Raw genomic sequence first — 12174 nt, 5'->3', positions numbered from 1 at the left:
TGCTCTGGAAAGCGCAGAGCTCAGACGGGATGGCCCACGGGACCTTTTTCTACTCTACTGTTTACGATTCCATTAGCTGAGGTTGCCAATGCCAGTCTGCAGTGATTTCGTTCAAGATCTTGCCATTTGCAGACTGAAACGTATATCAAAAGGAACAAATTTGTATGCATGCATAGCTTATAAACAGGAATTCTCTGAATTTGCTGCTTTCCTGACCTGAGATTTAGCACTGTGGTAGGCCACTCATACACCTTCCCATCTTCAGGGACTCACTGCCAAAGCTGCCACTGGAGAAGACATGTTTAACTGTCTGAAAGAAAGGATACAGCCACATCACTCTTCAAATTCCCCCTGCCAACTGTTCCATGGTCAAACGATGCTATGGAAAAAGAGCCCTTTGCCAGCCCTAGAGGGAAACTTTAATGCTTCTTGCCAGGTGGATGGAAAGAGAATCATGTAGCCAGCATGAACATTATATTTCTGATAGCGATAGAACAAATTCTCGTACGTATTAATTTTTTGCATTTCCTATTGATCAAAATTCCTTGCCCAAATTCTCTCCCTTGATGTTGAACATGCCAGTCGGATGCTTGGTGCCAAGACCAATGCATTGACTCAAACAAAATAATTTTATGTCGTGTTCTTCGTAGCAGCAGAAAGAGGGAGAATAGTGGGGAAAACTCCCAGCTAAATTAAATAGACTTAAGTGAAAAGACAAATCGTAAAGCAAACTGGAAGAAAATGGAAAGACCCGCACTGTGTGGATGAAACCGCTTGGAAGAGAGTTGCAGAGAGTGAAGGCCGATGGTAGGCATCGTTTTTTGTTTAGGATCTGATCTCAGCTGGAAGGGAACTAATCCTGAGTTACTCCATTGGCTTCAGCGGGTTTCAGCATGGCGTGACTGTGAACACACTCAGCTATAAATGCTTGGTGGATTAAACAAAAGCTGGAATTGAAGACCAAAGGCCACTAGTTGCTTAGATGCTACTGTGATTACTGGCGGATAATGTCTCTGAGAAACTGTAATCTCTGAAGACCAATTTTTAATGAGCTCGGTTGTAAGTTTGGATTATTCCAGGTTATTTCTTGTGTTCAGTGGATCAGCCCTAGTAACAAGGCTAATATTCTATCATATTCTCAATTTAGACTGCTGTGTGACAAATGCTGGACCATACGTATGCTTAATCTTTTCCAGTGTCTGGAAAAAGTTTGACTTTCCTTATGTTCAACACAGTAACCTTAGTGTATGTGGCTTGTTTTTCTCTAGTAATGGACTGAGTGAAACTAAAACTCCCCAGCTACGTGCTGTTCCTTTAGCAAAGGGCCTGGGGTTGATTGTGTCCACGTTCAGGGGGACACAAATCCTTGCTCAGGATAACTGCAGAACAGAGATCTCTGGTTTTCAGGCATGCCTAAGCTAGGGAAGGAGGGGAGGGGTAGATCCCAGTGCTGTAAGTGAAATAATGCTGGTTTTGCTCACTGTTGTCAATGTTTTGTCTCTGCTTTTGCAAGGAGTATAATTCCCATGATTTATACACAATGGCTGTCCCAGTTTGAATGATAATTAAACTAACTGGGCAGGCTACTTGAGCTGTACTCAAGCCATGCAAATGGCACCAGCTGATCCGGAGCTCTGTTTGGGCACCCTCGAGCTTCCCCGAGCTGCACTGACCTTGTCCCCGTGAGCAGCCTAAGCAGGCAGATGTCTAACAACCACTGGCCTTGCACCAAATAGGAATAATAGAAACTGGGCAGTTTTTATAAGAAAACCTTTCTGAAGCCATGGTAGTATCCTGGCAAGCCAAAAATGCAACACAACATAATCCACAAACAGGCTCCTTGAATCAAAAGAAAACAGGGGCAGATAACAGCATGGGGCTACTTCCTTCAGTGCAAATTGATAATGAAACATTCAAAACAATGCTGCCGTCTCCCTTTAAGCTGATGGATTGCATTTGATTTCTGAAAATGCTGAGAGTAGCATTCTTTGAACAAATATACCGGTGAATATTATTTTCTTTCCCAATGGGAACAAAGTGTCCCATCTAAGTCTCAATCGGTGGCAGGGAAAGGAAATCACCCAACACTTTCCCAAGCTCTGTTTTTATTTTGTATTTGAAAACAGAAGTTTCAACCACTGTGAAATTATTTTGCAGAGTTTTGCTTATTGTCAAGCTCTGTTTAATCACTCTGTGCTTTCAGTATTGCACAGCAAGTATCAGACCTGGTTGTTTATCCTGTAGCTTCAAGACTAAAGATTCATATAAGCCTGGAGTCCTAAGCACTTGCATTGTATAGCGTCTAATCAGTACTTTCATTCTCAGAAATTCACCTCAATACAGTTAAGGAGAAGTGAAAACATGGCTAAAAATGTGTGCAAGTATTTAACTCTTCTGAAGCAGCTAATGCCATTAAGCTTAACAGAATAAATGTGTTAAATTCAGGACAATCTCTATGCTGAGGAAATTGAAGCCATTATTTAAATAGGCCAAAATAGTCATGAGACAGATTCTGCAGAAGATAAAAGGAGAAATATCTCCTATCAGCACTTTAATCCATTGCTTCCAGAGTGCTACTGTGCACTCTTGACCTGGGAAAGGAATGAATCCTGAAGGGGAATAGCAATCATTGCAGTGAAATTGGAGTTCACAACTGGAAGGTGCTAATTTTGCTTAATCTCATTCAACCCACTTTAGAAAGTAACAAAATATTGAAAATAACACTTTTATTTCATAAAAAGGATTGGCAGCTCTGAAGCTGAGAACCCCTGTGGCTCCATTACCAGCACAAGAAAAAGTGTGCGGATCAGATAAGGGAATTATCTGATAAGCGTGAGCTCAAGAAATGGCTGAATTTTCCCCATGCACCTCGTGGTTTCCCATGTGCCTAAAAACTTGAAAATCAATGTGAATCCTGAAGAGCATGATGGTGTGAGAGTTTGCCTTTTGCAGACTCCTGTCCATAGACAAAGCACTCAAGGTAAAGGTAAAAACAGCTTGTGTGATTCAGGAAACTCATCTCTGATGTTGCTCTAATAAAAACATTAGTCCTTGGAGTAGTCCTTATCTCTTGCTTGGTATGTTCTTTAGGGCAGAGAGTGGGTATTTCCATAACGTAGGTTAGTGAAAGAACTTGGAACAAAACAAAGCAAAGTCATCAGTAGCTGATGATTCTCCTAATTTTTTGCTGATGTTGAATGTTAGAAAAACAAGACCGTTTCCTCTTCCATTTTTCACTCGAAGCCTGAGGTTGCCCGCTGGCAGCCCACAGTTGGGGGCTTTGAGTGAAAGCTGTAGGCTGAGTGTTAATTTTCATGCTAGTCAGTCCCTCCTGTGCCAGAGGATAAACAGTCTGTTTGACCATCCCGTTCATCACCCAGCTGCAAGGAGGGTAACACGCACCTGCGCGGAGCAGCCCCGGCCACTCTCCAGCTCTGCAGGCAAATGGCTCTTGGCTGCTGCTTCCTCAGACAAGAGCAATGCCTCGAGCTTTTCCAATTTTCACTCAGTCTCTATCCAGCTGCTCGTGTCTAGCCACAGATAAGCACTTAATAGGGAGAGGAAATGAACAGCGATGGAGCCGTCTTGGAATGAAGGCAGAAGACAGTTGTTTAACAAAGAGCTTTCTGAAACACACCAGCTTAAGGGATCTGCCCGCCGCTATCTTCTTCGTTGCCCTAACTAGAAAGTGATCTGATTACAGGGTAGCTGTCTGGCTGGGTTCCCTCCAGCTGACCACAAAGCAGCTGGCAGAAGAAAACGGCTTTAAACAACTCTTGTTGTCAGGCCACAAACAAGATGTTTGTTACACAGGATGTAAACCTCAAACCAAATGAATTAAACGGCGACGACAATGCTCCTGCCACACTGCTAAGGCATTCCCCTTTGCTCGCAGTGAGCAACTGGGCACGGAAAGGCAAGGAAAGCACTGGTTTCCAGCTCAGCAGCAGCGTCATGCACAGCGAAACAATTTAACAGCACTCTTAAGGATATTAAAACTACACTGAACATCAACCAATAACTCTTCAACTGCTAATTCATTTCCTTTTTGGTGTCCTACAACTCAAAAAACTGTGGTGTGCTGACATCTTCATCCTTGATGCTTAACCCCCCCCAAAAAGTCCCCCCCTTAAAGGTATTTCGTCCTTACCAGCCAGATCTGCTTTATGCAGCTTTTACTCAAATAATATCTTTGATTTATAGACACACAAAAATCATATAAAAGAAGTCTACCTGTGGCAGTTCTTGAAAGACTTTTTACAAATCCAGCACAAGCAACAATGATCATTTTTACTGCAGAGACAGATCTTAATAAAAATACCAAAATCTAGCTGTTCAGTAATTTTTATTCTCGTTTTAACATCCATATTATGGTAATACATCTTTATTTTAAAGCTGGTCTTTGTTAAGGAAAAGTTAGCTCTAAAGGTTAGATCCAAAGGAAATGAAAAGCAAGCCCTTCTCTGGAAATCCACCCAGAAGGAGACAGTCCACTTTTGTTTAGCGGCATTTATAACACAGCTGCAGCTACATCTCGGTTTAAACCAGTTTTCTGCGACATCTTAACAATTGCTTGTATATCCTGACCAGACTGTGGCAAGAGAAACAAGGTTGTCAGTGTGTGCGGTGCAGGCATGTGCGTGCGTGCAAAGGTCTCCAAAGTGCTGGAGACCGGAGCGGGCAGTACATGTAGGCTCTGACCTGTCCAAGCCATGCCTCAGTCCACTGCAAGCCTGATTCATTGCATACCGTGAAGTGACCCATGGTATACCGCTTGCTTGCATTGGCTTGGCTGAAGAAACCACAATGCCTGCCTTACCCAATACGCCTACAGGAGAGGCAAAAAACCTCGGTAAATTCTTCTTACCACATATACCCCCAGATCTTCCCTCATTTGGACCTTTTCTAGGGGCCTCTGTATCAGGGCAGACTCCTCTAGAGCAAATGAACAATATCCTTTTAGAAAAAAAAGATAGGAAAAATCTACATCAGGTCTGGAAACTTTACTGACATGAGCACCAGAGACGTGACCGGTTCCTTGGGTGGTTGGCTGAGTATCAGCTGGTTAATTCCAGTTCTGTAGTTCCCTATTCCCTTGCTTCAAAGCAATCCAAACTCCAGGCTGTCAGAACAGCTTCCACTACAGGGAGCTCAGAAGTTAGATGGCAGCATGGAGCAAAGCAAAGCATCTGTCCGGAGGCACTTGCACACCTAACCCAGGCCCATAATAAAATGTTCTGAGGAGCTAAAGAACGACAGACCCAAACACACAAAGATATGTAACCACTTTTCTCCAGCTGAAGGACAGGTAACATGAGCTCAACAATGGATTACTGCAAGAACATCTCAGAGAAGACGGTTATTGCAGACATAGAGTCCCACAGTTTGCATCTTTCATATCAGCAAGACCAGCGTGGAAGTTTAACCGGAAAAGTGTCTCTGGCTTGACTTAGCATCCCCAACTCTGACTGTGCCAGTCATTAGGCAGCACCGAGGTTTACTAATAGATAAAAATTGAAAAAAAATGGGCCAAATTGACTAATTAGTCTTCTCATCAGAGTTCTTCTTTGATCCAATATTGAGACATCCTTACCAACTCTTTGTAAGGAAGAGAGACCTCCATCTGCCTTCCCTGGCTAGTTCTAGGGCATTCAACCTCTCGGATGAACTGCTGTGTTTGCATGTTTTGCTTCTTTGATCCCAAAGTCCATGGCTGCCCAAATATGCACTTCCATGCAGAGGAATGGCATTCCCCATCCAAGGCAGCTCAGTGGGAAAACAAACAGTGAGGGAGCAAAACAAACCTATAGCATCAAAAAACATCAATCACCAAAGGTGTCAACTGCAGAGGCATTTGTACTCACACCATCAAAGCCAAGCAATTGTTTTCCATCCAGCTAAGTTGGAAGGGTTATTGTTTTACTATATAATTTAAGCAAATGTCGTTGTGAGACAGGGCTACTATGACGTAGATTTATCTTTTAAACATCTTGAGAATCCCACAACTTTGCTGCTAAATATTTACAGAAGATAAGAAAACAGGCACAGAATATACAACCGCTTCTGGTGAGGGAGGTGGAGTTGGTTAACATCTCTGTGTTGGAGCACAAGGAACTTGCAGGTGTATACATAAGTTTAAAAAAAAGCAGAGACAGGTCTCTTCGATATTGTAACTGCACAGGGAGATGCTCAGATTCTGGAAGAATAACTCTCCAGTAACGAAGCTGATTCAGAGATTAGAATCTGCTTTTAAAGCACTGCTGTCACACGGAAAGAAGCTAAACTCAAGTACACTCCTCAGCGGTGGGCTGAGACGCAGAGGTGGCAGTGGGAATTCACTGCTCTGCTATTTCAAAACACGAGGCTGTTGCTTTTGCCATCCAGGTGGTCAGTAAAGCTCAGAGGATCAGTTCAGACAGGCTGATTGTGCAGCTGGACCCGGGGGGACGCTACCTGAGCAGAGCAGCCCACCACAGCCGGGGCTCAAGAGGGAGCTGTGGCTGCCGCACTGCTAGCAGACAGCTCAAGTGACCACTATTAAACAGTAAGAAATCTTGAAGACATTCATTTAAAAATCAGTATGCTGAACCCTTGATATCTGCCTCTTGAATGAGATGGTACCTGCTCCGCAACAACGCTTTCTTCAGGGGCTCAGATCCGGGGCTAGCTTCCATTGCAGGTCATGCCAAGGCTTGTAAAGACTTTTTGTCTGGGGTACTGTTTGCTTAAATGCTGCTGAGGGATTTCAAATCAGTGGCCTTGCAGAATAAAATGGGGAGAGAGAAAGTAAGTTCTACGCTGAGCAGCCAATAGGCCACAGGCTGGAGGGGATGATGAAAGATGGGAAAGCAGTTTTACTGAGTGCTCAGTGGGGAGGAAAAAAACCCAAACCCCACCCCTATTTCCCTATCCTTACTGGGTTCCCTAGCTCCCATCACTGTTGGGCCAGGTCCAATATTCTTAGATTTATTTATGATTCCCTGAGGTAAAAACTGAAAATGGGTGATTAAGGACATGCAGCCATCTTCTGAAAGCAGCGGGGTGATTCAGAGACCTGCTGGAGGCCACGTCCCATGTCCCAGGTCACCTCCTCAGCCATCAAGATCCATGTTACTTCAGGTAAGGGACAGGGTGAGGAAGGTTTCCTTTCACTATGGTTACATTTGAGATTGAAGAAATAATTTCTTCAGGAACGTTTCATTCTTCATTTTAGAGGAATGGCTAAAATGCAGTAGTCTCCAGTAGTTGGCTTCAGTTCATACTTTCTTCCCGTTGCTTCGTAACGGGAGACTGGGAGTTATCACCCTTCCAAACACTTTTGCTTTTGATCAACACAATTTCCTCCTGTTGGGATTTCCTCACTTGTAAAATACTGTTTAAAGACTTAATCGTGCCATGAAAGTATTGCAAGGCCATTAGGGTGGAAGGAGCATAATCAATGCAAAATCCTATCAGTTCTATTATTCAGGATATGATTGCCAAAGCTGTTCTTATCTGATCACATTATAGCAGACAACGCTTTTCTTAGAAGCACAACTCCTAGTGAGGATGGAAATACATCATATTCGGACCATCCTGCTTCATCCTGAGCTCCCGGCCCTGTGAGTGCTTTGCAGTCCCACAAGGACCTGCATCATTTTGCCCTGTGGAGCAAGGAGGGATGAGGAGCTCCCACCTGCTGAACTGTGAACAAGGGGATGTCCCCTGCTATCAGCCAATGCCCGCGACAAAAACATTTCTAGATTACACTCAAGGGAGAGGCTAGGAAGGAAGGGATATTGTTTGTTTCTCTTACATCTCCCTCCTGCACTAGAAATTTTAAATTGGTTTATATGAGTTGCCGGCTAAGCTAAACATTTTAACTTGTCAATCAACCTGTGTTTGTTGACCTAAGATTGGCAGATATGGGAGACAGTTATTAGGAAAAAAAATGAGCACAGTGGAAAAATCTTTTCTTGGGCTTTGTTTCAGCTATATCATCTTGGCGTCAACTCTGAGTCTTTTTTTCTTACTCAGTTAAATAATGCTATAAAAATAAACACACACAATCAATTCATCTCCTTAAAGGAGACACGTGTGTGTTTAATAACGTTTAACTTGTTTACTGCAAGGAACTCACAACTCCTCACTTTATTTCACTGATTAAACCCTTCTTTGGAGCCAGTGAAAGTTAAGGAGGTTTGACATCTGCATTTTGCTGTGTCTTTAGCATGCTCCAGAGTAAAACACTTTTTCTTTGGGGGAAGGGAGCAGGCAGCTACTGCCGGGAGCTCTTTGCAATTGCTTTGCAGGAGTTTCGTGTAAATCTGCCCTTCCATTTTACTCCAGGAAGGTTTGACATAAGTTTCAGGAATAAGCAGATTAAAGCAGGGAAGTGAAACCTCAATATTTGCATTCTTCTTTCCAGATCAGCTGCTGACTTGAAGTCCATAGGATCTGCTGGTACTCAGTATTAGTGAAAGTCAGGCAACAAAGCAGACAGCTTCACATCAGTATCAAGCATTGCCAGAGATTTGTCAGCCATGCAGTGCATTTGCTGGCAACTCAACACATATTTCTCAAAGTTGCTCACAAACCTCTGCAAGGGTTGACTAAGCAAGCATGGGCGACCACGCATGATGGTCCGCCGCAAATGCTGAGGCCACATTACAGAATGCAGAGAAGTTCCCCTCACCCTGATTATTCTGTCTTCCAGCACGACGGTTTCTTGTGGTTCAATCTCATATTACAGAAGAGAATGGGAATAAAGCTCAGGGAAAGTGGTGGTAACCACAACAGGCTGACTCCACCTGGGTGAGGGTGTGGAAAGACAGCGGGTATCATCATTTTTTTGGGATTGCACAGAAACGCTGGGGATTTGCAATTCTCCAAAATACAACATTGCTGGTCCTCAGTTTTTGAAGCAAAAGGATGGGACAGAACCCCCAAAGCAGTGTAAAACTGATGTAAGTAAGAGCACAACATTCCCAACAGCCCTTTCCTCCTTAAAAATGAATTTAAGCTACCCTTTGCAGTTTATTTAAACCCTGGGCCACCAGCAGAGCTGGTGTAGACCAGTGTGGTTCTCTTGAAGTCAACAAGGTTTATATCAGCTGAAGATTCCCTCCCTCGATCCTTGATTTCCAAATATTATTTCTTCTTCTGGCAGGCATTAAACTTGCATCATAGCTGGATGAAAATTGACTTTAAGGTCTCAGACAGGCAATTCCCACAGGCCAGAGGTGTCATAAATGTGGTTGGATATTTAGCAAAGGGCCACCGCTGGCAGCAGGCTTAGAAACGCCTTTCATACTTGGACACATACTGTGCATAAGTAGAAGATGACTCTACAGTTCGTGGTAACCTACCTCCACTGCATTCCTTCCACGAGATTTAGCAGCAGGTCAATTCTTAAAAATCTAATACTACTGGTAAAGAGAACGGGTCTGATACACCTCTGCCATCAAACCTCTGTCATAGGTACCTGTGCAAAATATTTCCAGCTGGGAATGGCTGTGTATTAAAGATCACTGATGTTATTGTAAACGATTGCAGCAGATATCAGGGGCTGGAGGGTTAGGCTCAAGGTTTTGGTGTCAAGGAGAATGCCTGAAGGTCACCTCATAGGGAGTGGTGATGTGTCAAAATAAAATAAAGAGAAAGAAAGAGTGATCAAGTCTGCTTTTTGCAAATGGGCATTTCTAGCTTCCTAGCTGACATCTAAGGCAGTGAGAAAGGGTGAGTGGTCAGTTGTTATCCCCATCCACTGTAGGAAGGGCAGGGTGTCAGCCTCTTCTAAGCCTCTGCTAAGGCAGAGAAGATGCAGGTTATGTGTGAGGATTTAAACTCCAAAATAATGGGCTGTGTGTTGCAGCAGCAAGGTCTCCTCCTTGGGAGGTTTATGTGAGCTAATTAGGGTCATAAACATTTAGGGTCTTATTGAGCTCCAGCCACTGGCTGAGGCAGGAGGCAGATGCCTTTTCTGCACCACTTTCCTCATTTATAAGATGGGAACAACAGCACTTAGGGCAAACCTGTCCCACCGACCATAAGAGATGCATCACCCCAGGGGATGGGACACTCATTTGTATTTGGTGCATGCTGGACCAAGGAAAGGGGTGTTCTCAGTTTGCTTCTGTATCACACGTGCATCCTGGAGCCGTATCCGGAGGCGGTGGGTAAAGGCACCTCCTTGGCCACTGGAATTTGGCCAGGAATATGAAAAAGAACACCTCCTCCCTCCAGGTGTTTGTCCTGCTAAGGTTTAATTACTGGAACATGTTCACTATAGAGGCTGCTGAGACCCTCAGCTAACAGAGGAAGACACCTATTCCTTTAAAGCTGTCCATGGTAGAGAGCATATTCTTCCTATTATCCCAATACTGCATGGGTTTCCAGCTGGTGTTCAGGTGTTTATGCGGATCTATAAAATCCCACATAGTTTGGCTTCTGAAATCTCAGGCATGTTCTGCAGACAATGTTGCTTTCACATAACTGCAGCTATGCCTTTAAACTTGTATAATTAACTACGGGATGCACACACACACACTCGTATAGTAGCTTAAACCTGTATTTTGCTGGCTTGATCTGCACCAAAAGAGCTCTGAGGCACAACTGAAATAGAGCTACAACATGCTATCAGCCTCGCTGGTGTCTGTTGAAATTGTTGCTCTTATTCCTCCCCAATTACAGATAATGTTACTGAGCTTAGACTTCAATGAAAGTGTAAACGAGCGAACACAGCTGAATATACTACTCTTGAAGTAATATTTGTGCATGTGCCCAAAGGCTTAGGGACAAGCACATTTTAGATATTATAAAGATAAAATAATATAGGCCTTGAAAAAAACATTTGAAAAGTTTATGGGAAGTATGTGCTATTTCACATGGGGCATAATACTGCAATCAGCAGTGAGATAAGATTTTTTCAAAGAATAGTGTTCAAGAGCGTTTCAGACATACATCTACCCTGACTTAAATATTCGTCCAAGGCACTGAAATTTTGGTCCAGAGAGACAAGAGCTGGCTGATTTCATATCAGACAAATGATTTCTGTATAGGTCTGAGCTGAATTAGACGCAGGTAAAAATGTGGCTGAAATATCCAGCCAAGAACACCTTTTGATGCACCACCAGGAACTGTTTTTGGTTCTTCCTTAATCAAAGTGCTACAATTTGAGAAGATCAGATGTTTGCTTCACTTCAGGATGCTTCTGCCAAGACAGGGGATGAGAGAAAGGAAAAGGCAAATTACAGTACAGTCCCAGCAAGGAAAGGAGACCAAGGGAAAAGCATTTCAGTGGAACTACCTTAAGTTGTGATGAACTCCAACAAGCATCCCCCTTTCCGCTCAAATAGCCAAAGGACCAGAGGTGCTGTAATTACCCTGCAAACCCGTATGTCATTTGCTGGACCACAATATTTTTCTTGCTCACTGTGCTCTCTTTCTTAAAGACAAATTTGCTCTGTTGATGAAGACATGAATTATCCTGGTAGAGGCTTTCCAAAAAAACATTTTATTTTAAAATGGCCGGGGAAAAACCTAAACGATGCCAATGCAACCTATTTATTTTGTTTTAGAGAGGTGGTGTCCCTCCTCTTTATGCCACTGACATTTAACAGCAATATATATATTAGGAGCCTGATGAAAGCCTCCATGTGTGAGGAGGAAGGTCACAAGGGAGATGAGTTTGCAGTCATTAGCCCTGGCCACAATTGCGAATCTACCTCAGAGGTTAACACACCTTGTTACAGTGGGTTTTCAGAAGATGGACTGTAGGATTAAGTAACCCCTGGGTGGTCCTTCAGGGTCAGATGAAGGGATATTTCCACTAACTATATGTCAGGAGGGCTGGTTTTAAAAGGGCTTCAGTTTCCACCGATTCCCCCCGCCCTTTCCCACCGGCAGCCAGGGTGCCAGCACCAAGGCTGCTCGCCCTGTCGGCAGGCTCTCACCCGCTGCCTCTGCCACCGGGTGACTGCAGAGACAGGTTACAGCCCCGCGGGACTCAGCACCACCCGGAACAGCCCTCGAGGGGCTTACTGCATGTCCAAACCCCTCCGGTGCTCTGCAGCTCTGTGCTGAGCTGAGCACAACCAGGACGGCAGTAGCCTTCGAGGAGCTGAGAGAGTGGGAAGAGAGGAGATGAATGGGGGCTGGAAACTGTCCCAATTAAGAGGGATGGCAGCCCTCTGC

This window comes from Aptenodytes forsteri, unplaced genomic scaffold (assembly GCF_000699145.1).
Source record: "Aptenodytes forsteri isolate BGI_AS27 unplaced genomic scaffold, ASM69914v1 Scaffold86, whole genome shotgun sequence".
Taxonomy (NCBI): Eukaryota; Metazoa; Chordata; class Aves; order Sphenisciformes; family Spheniscidae; genus Aptenodytes; species Aptenodytes forsteri.
Note: the sequence above shows the minus strand (reverse complement) of the source record.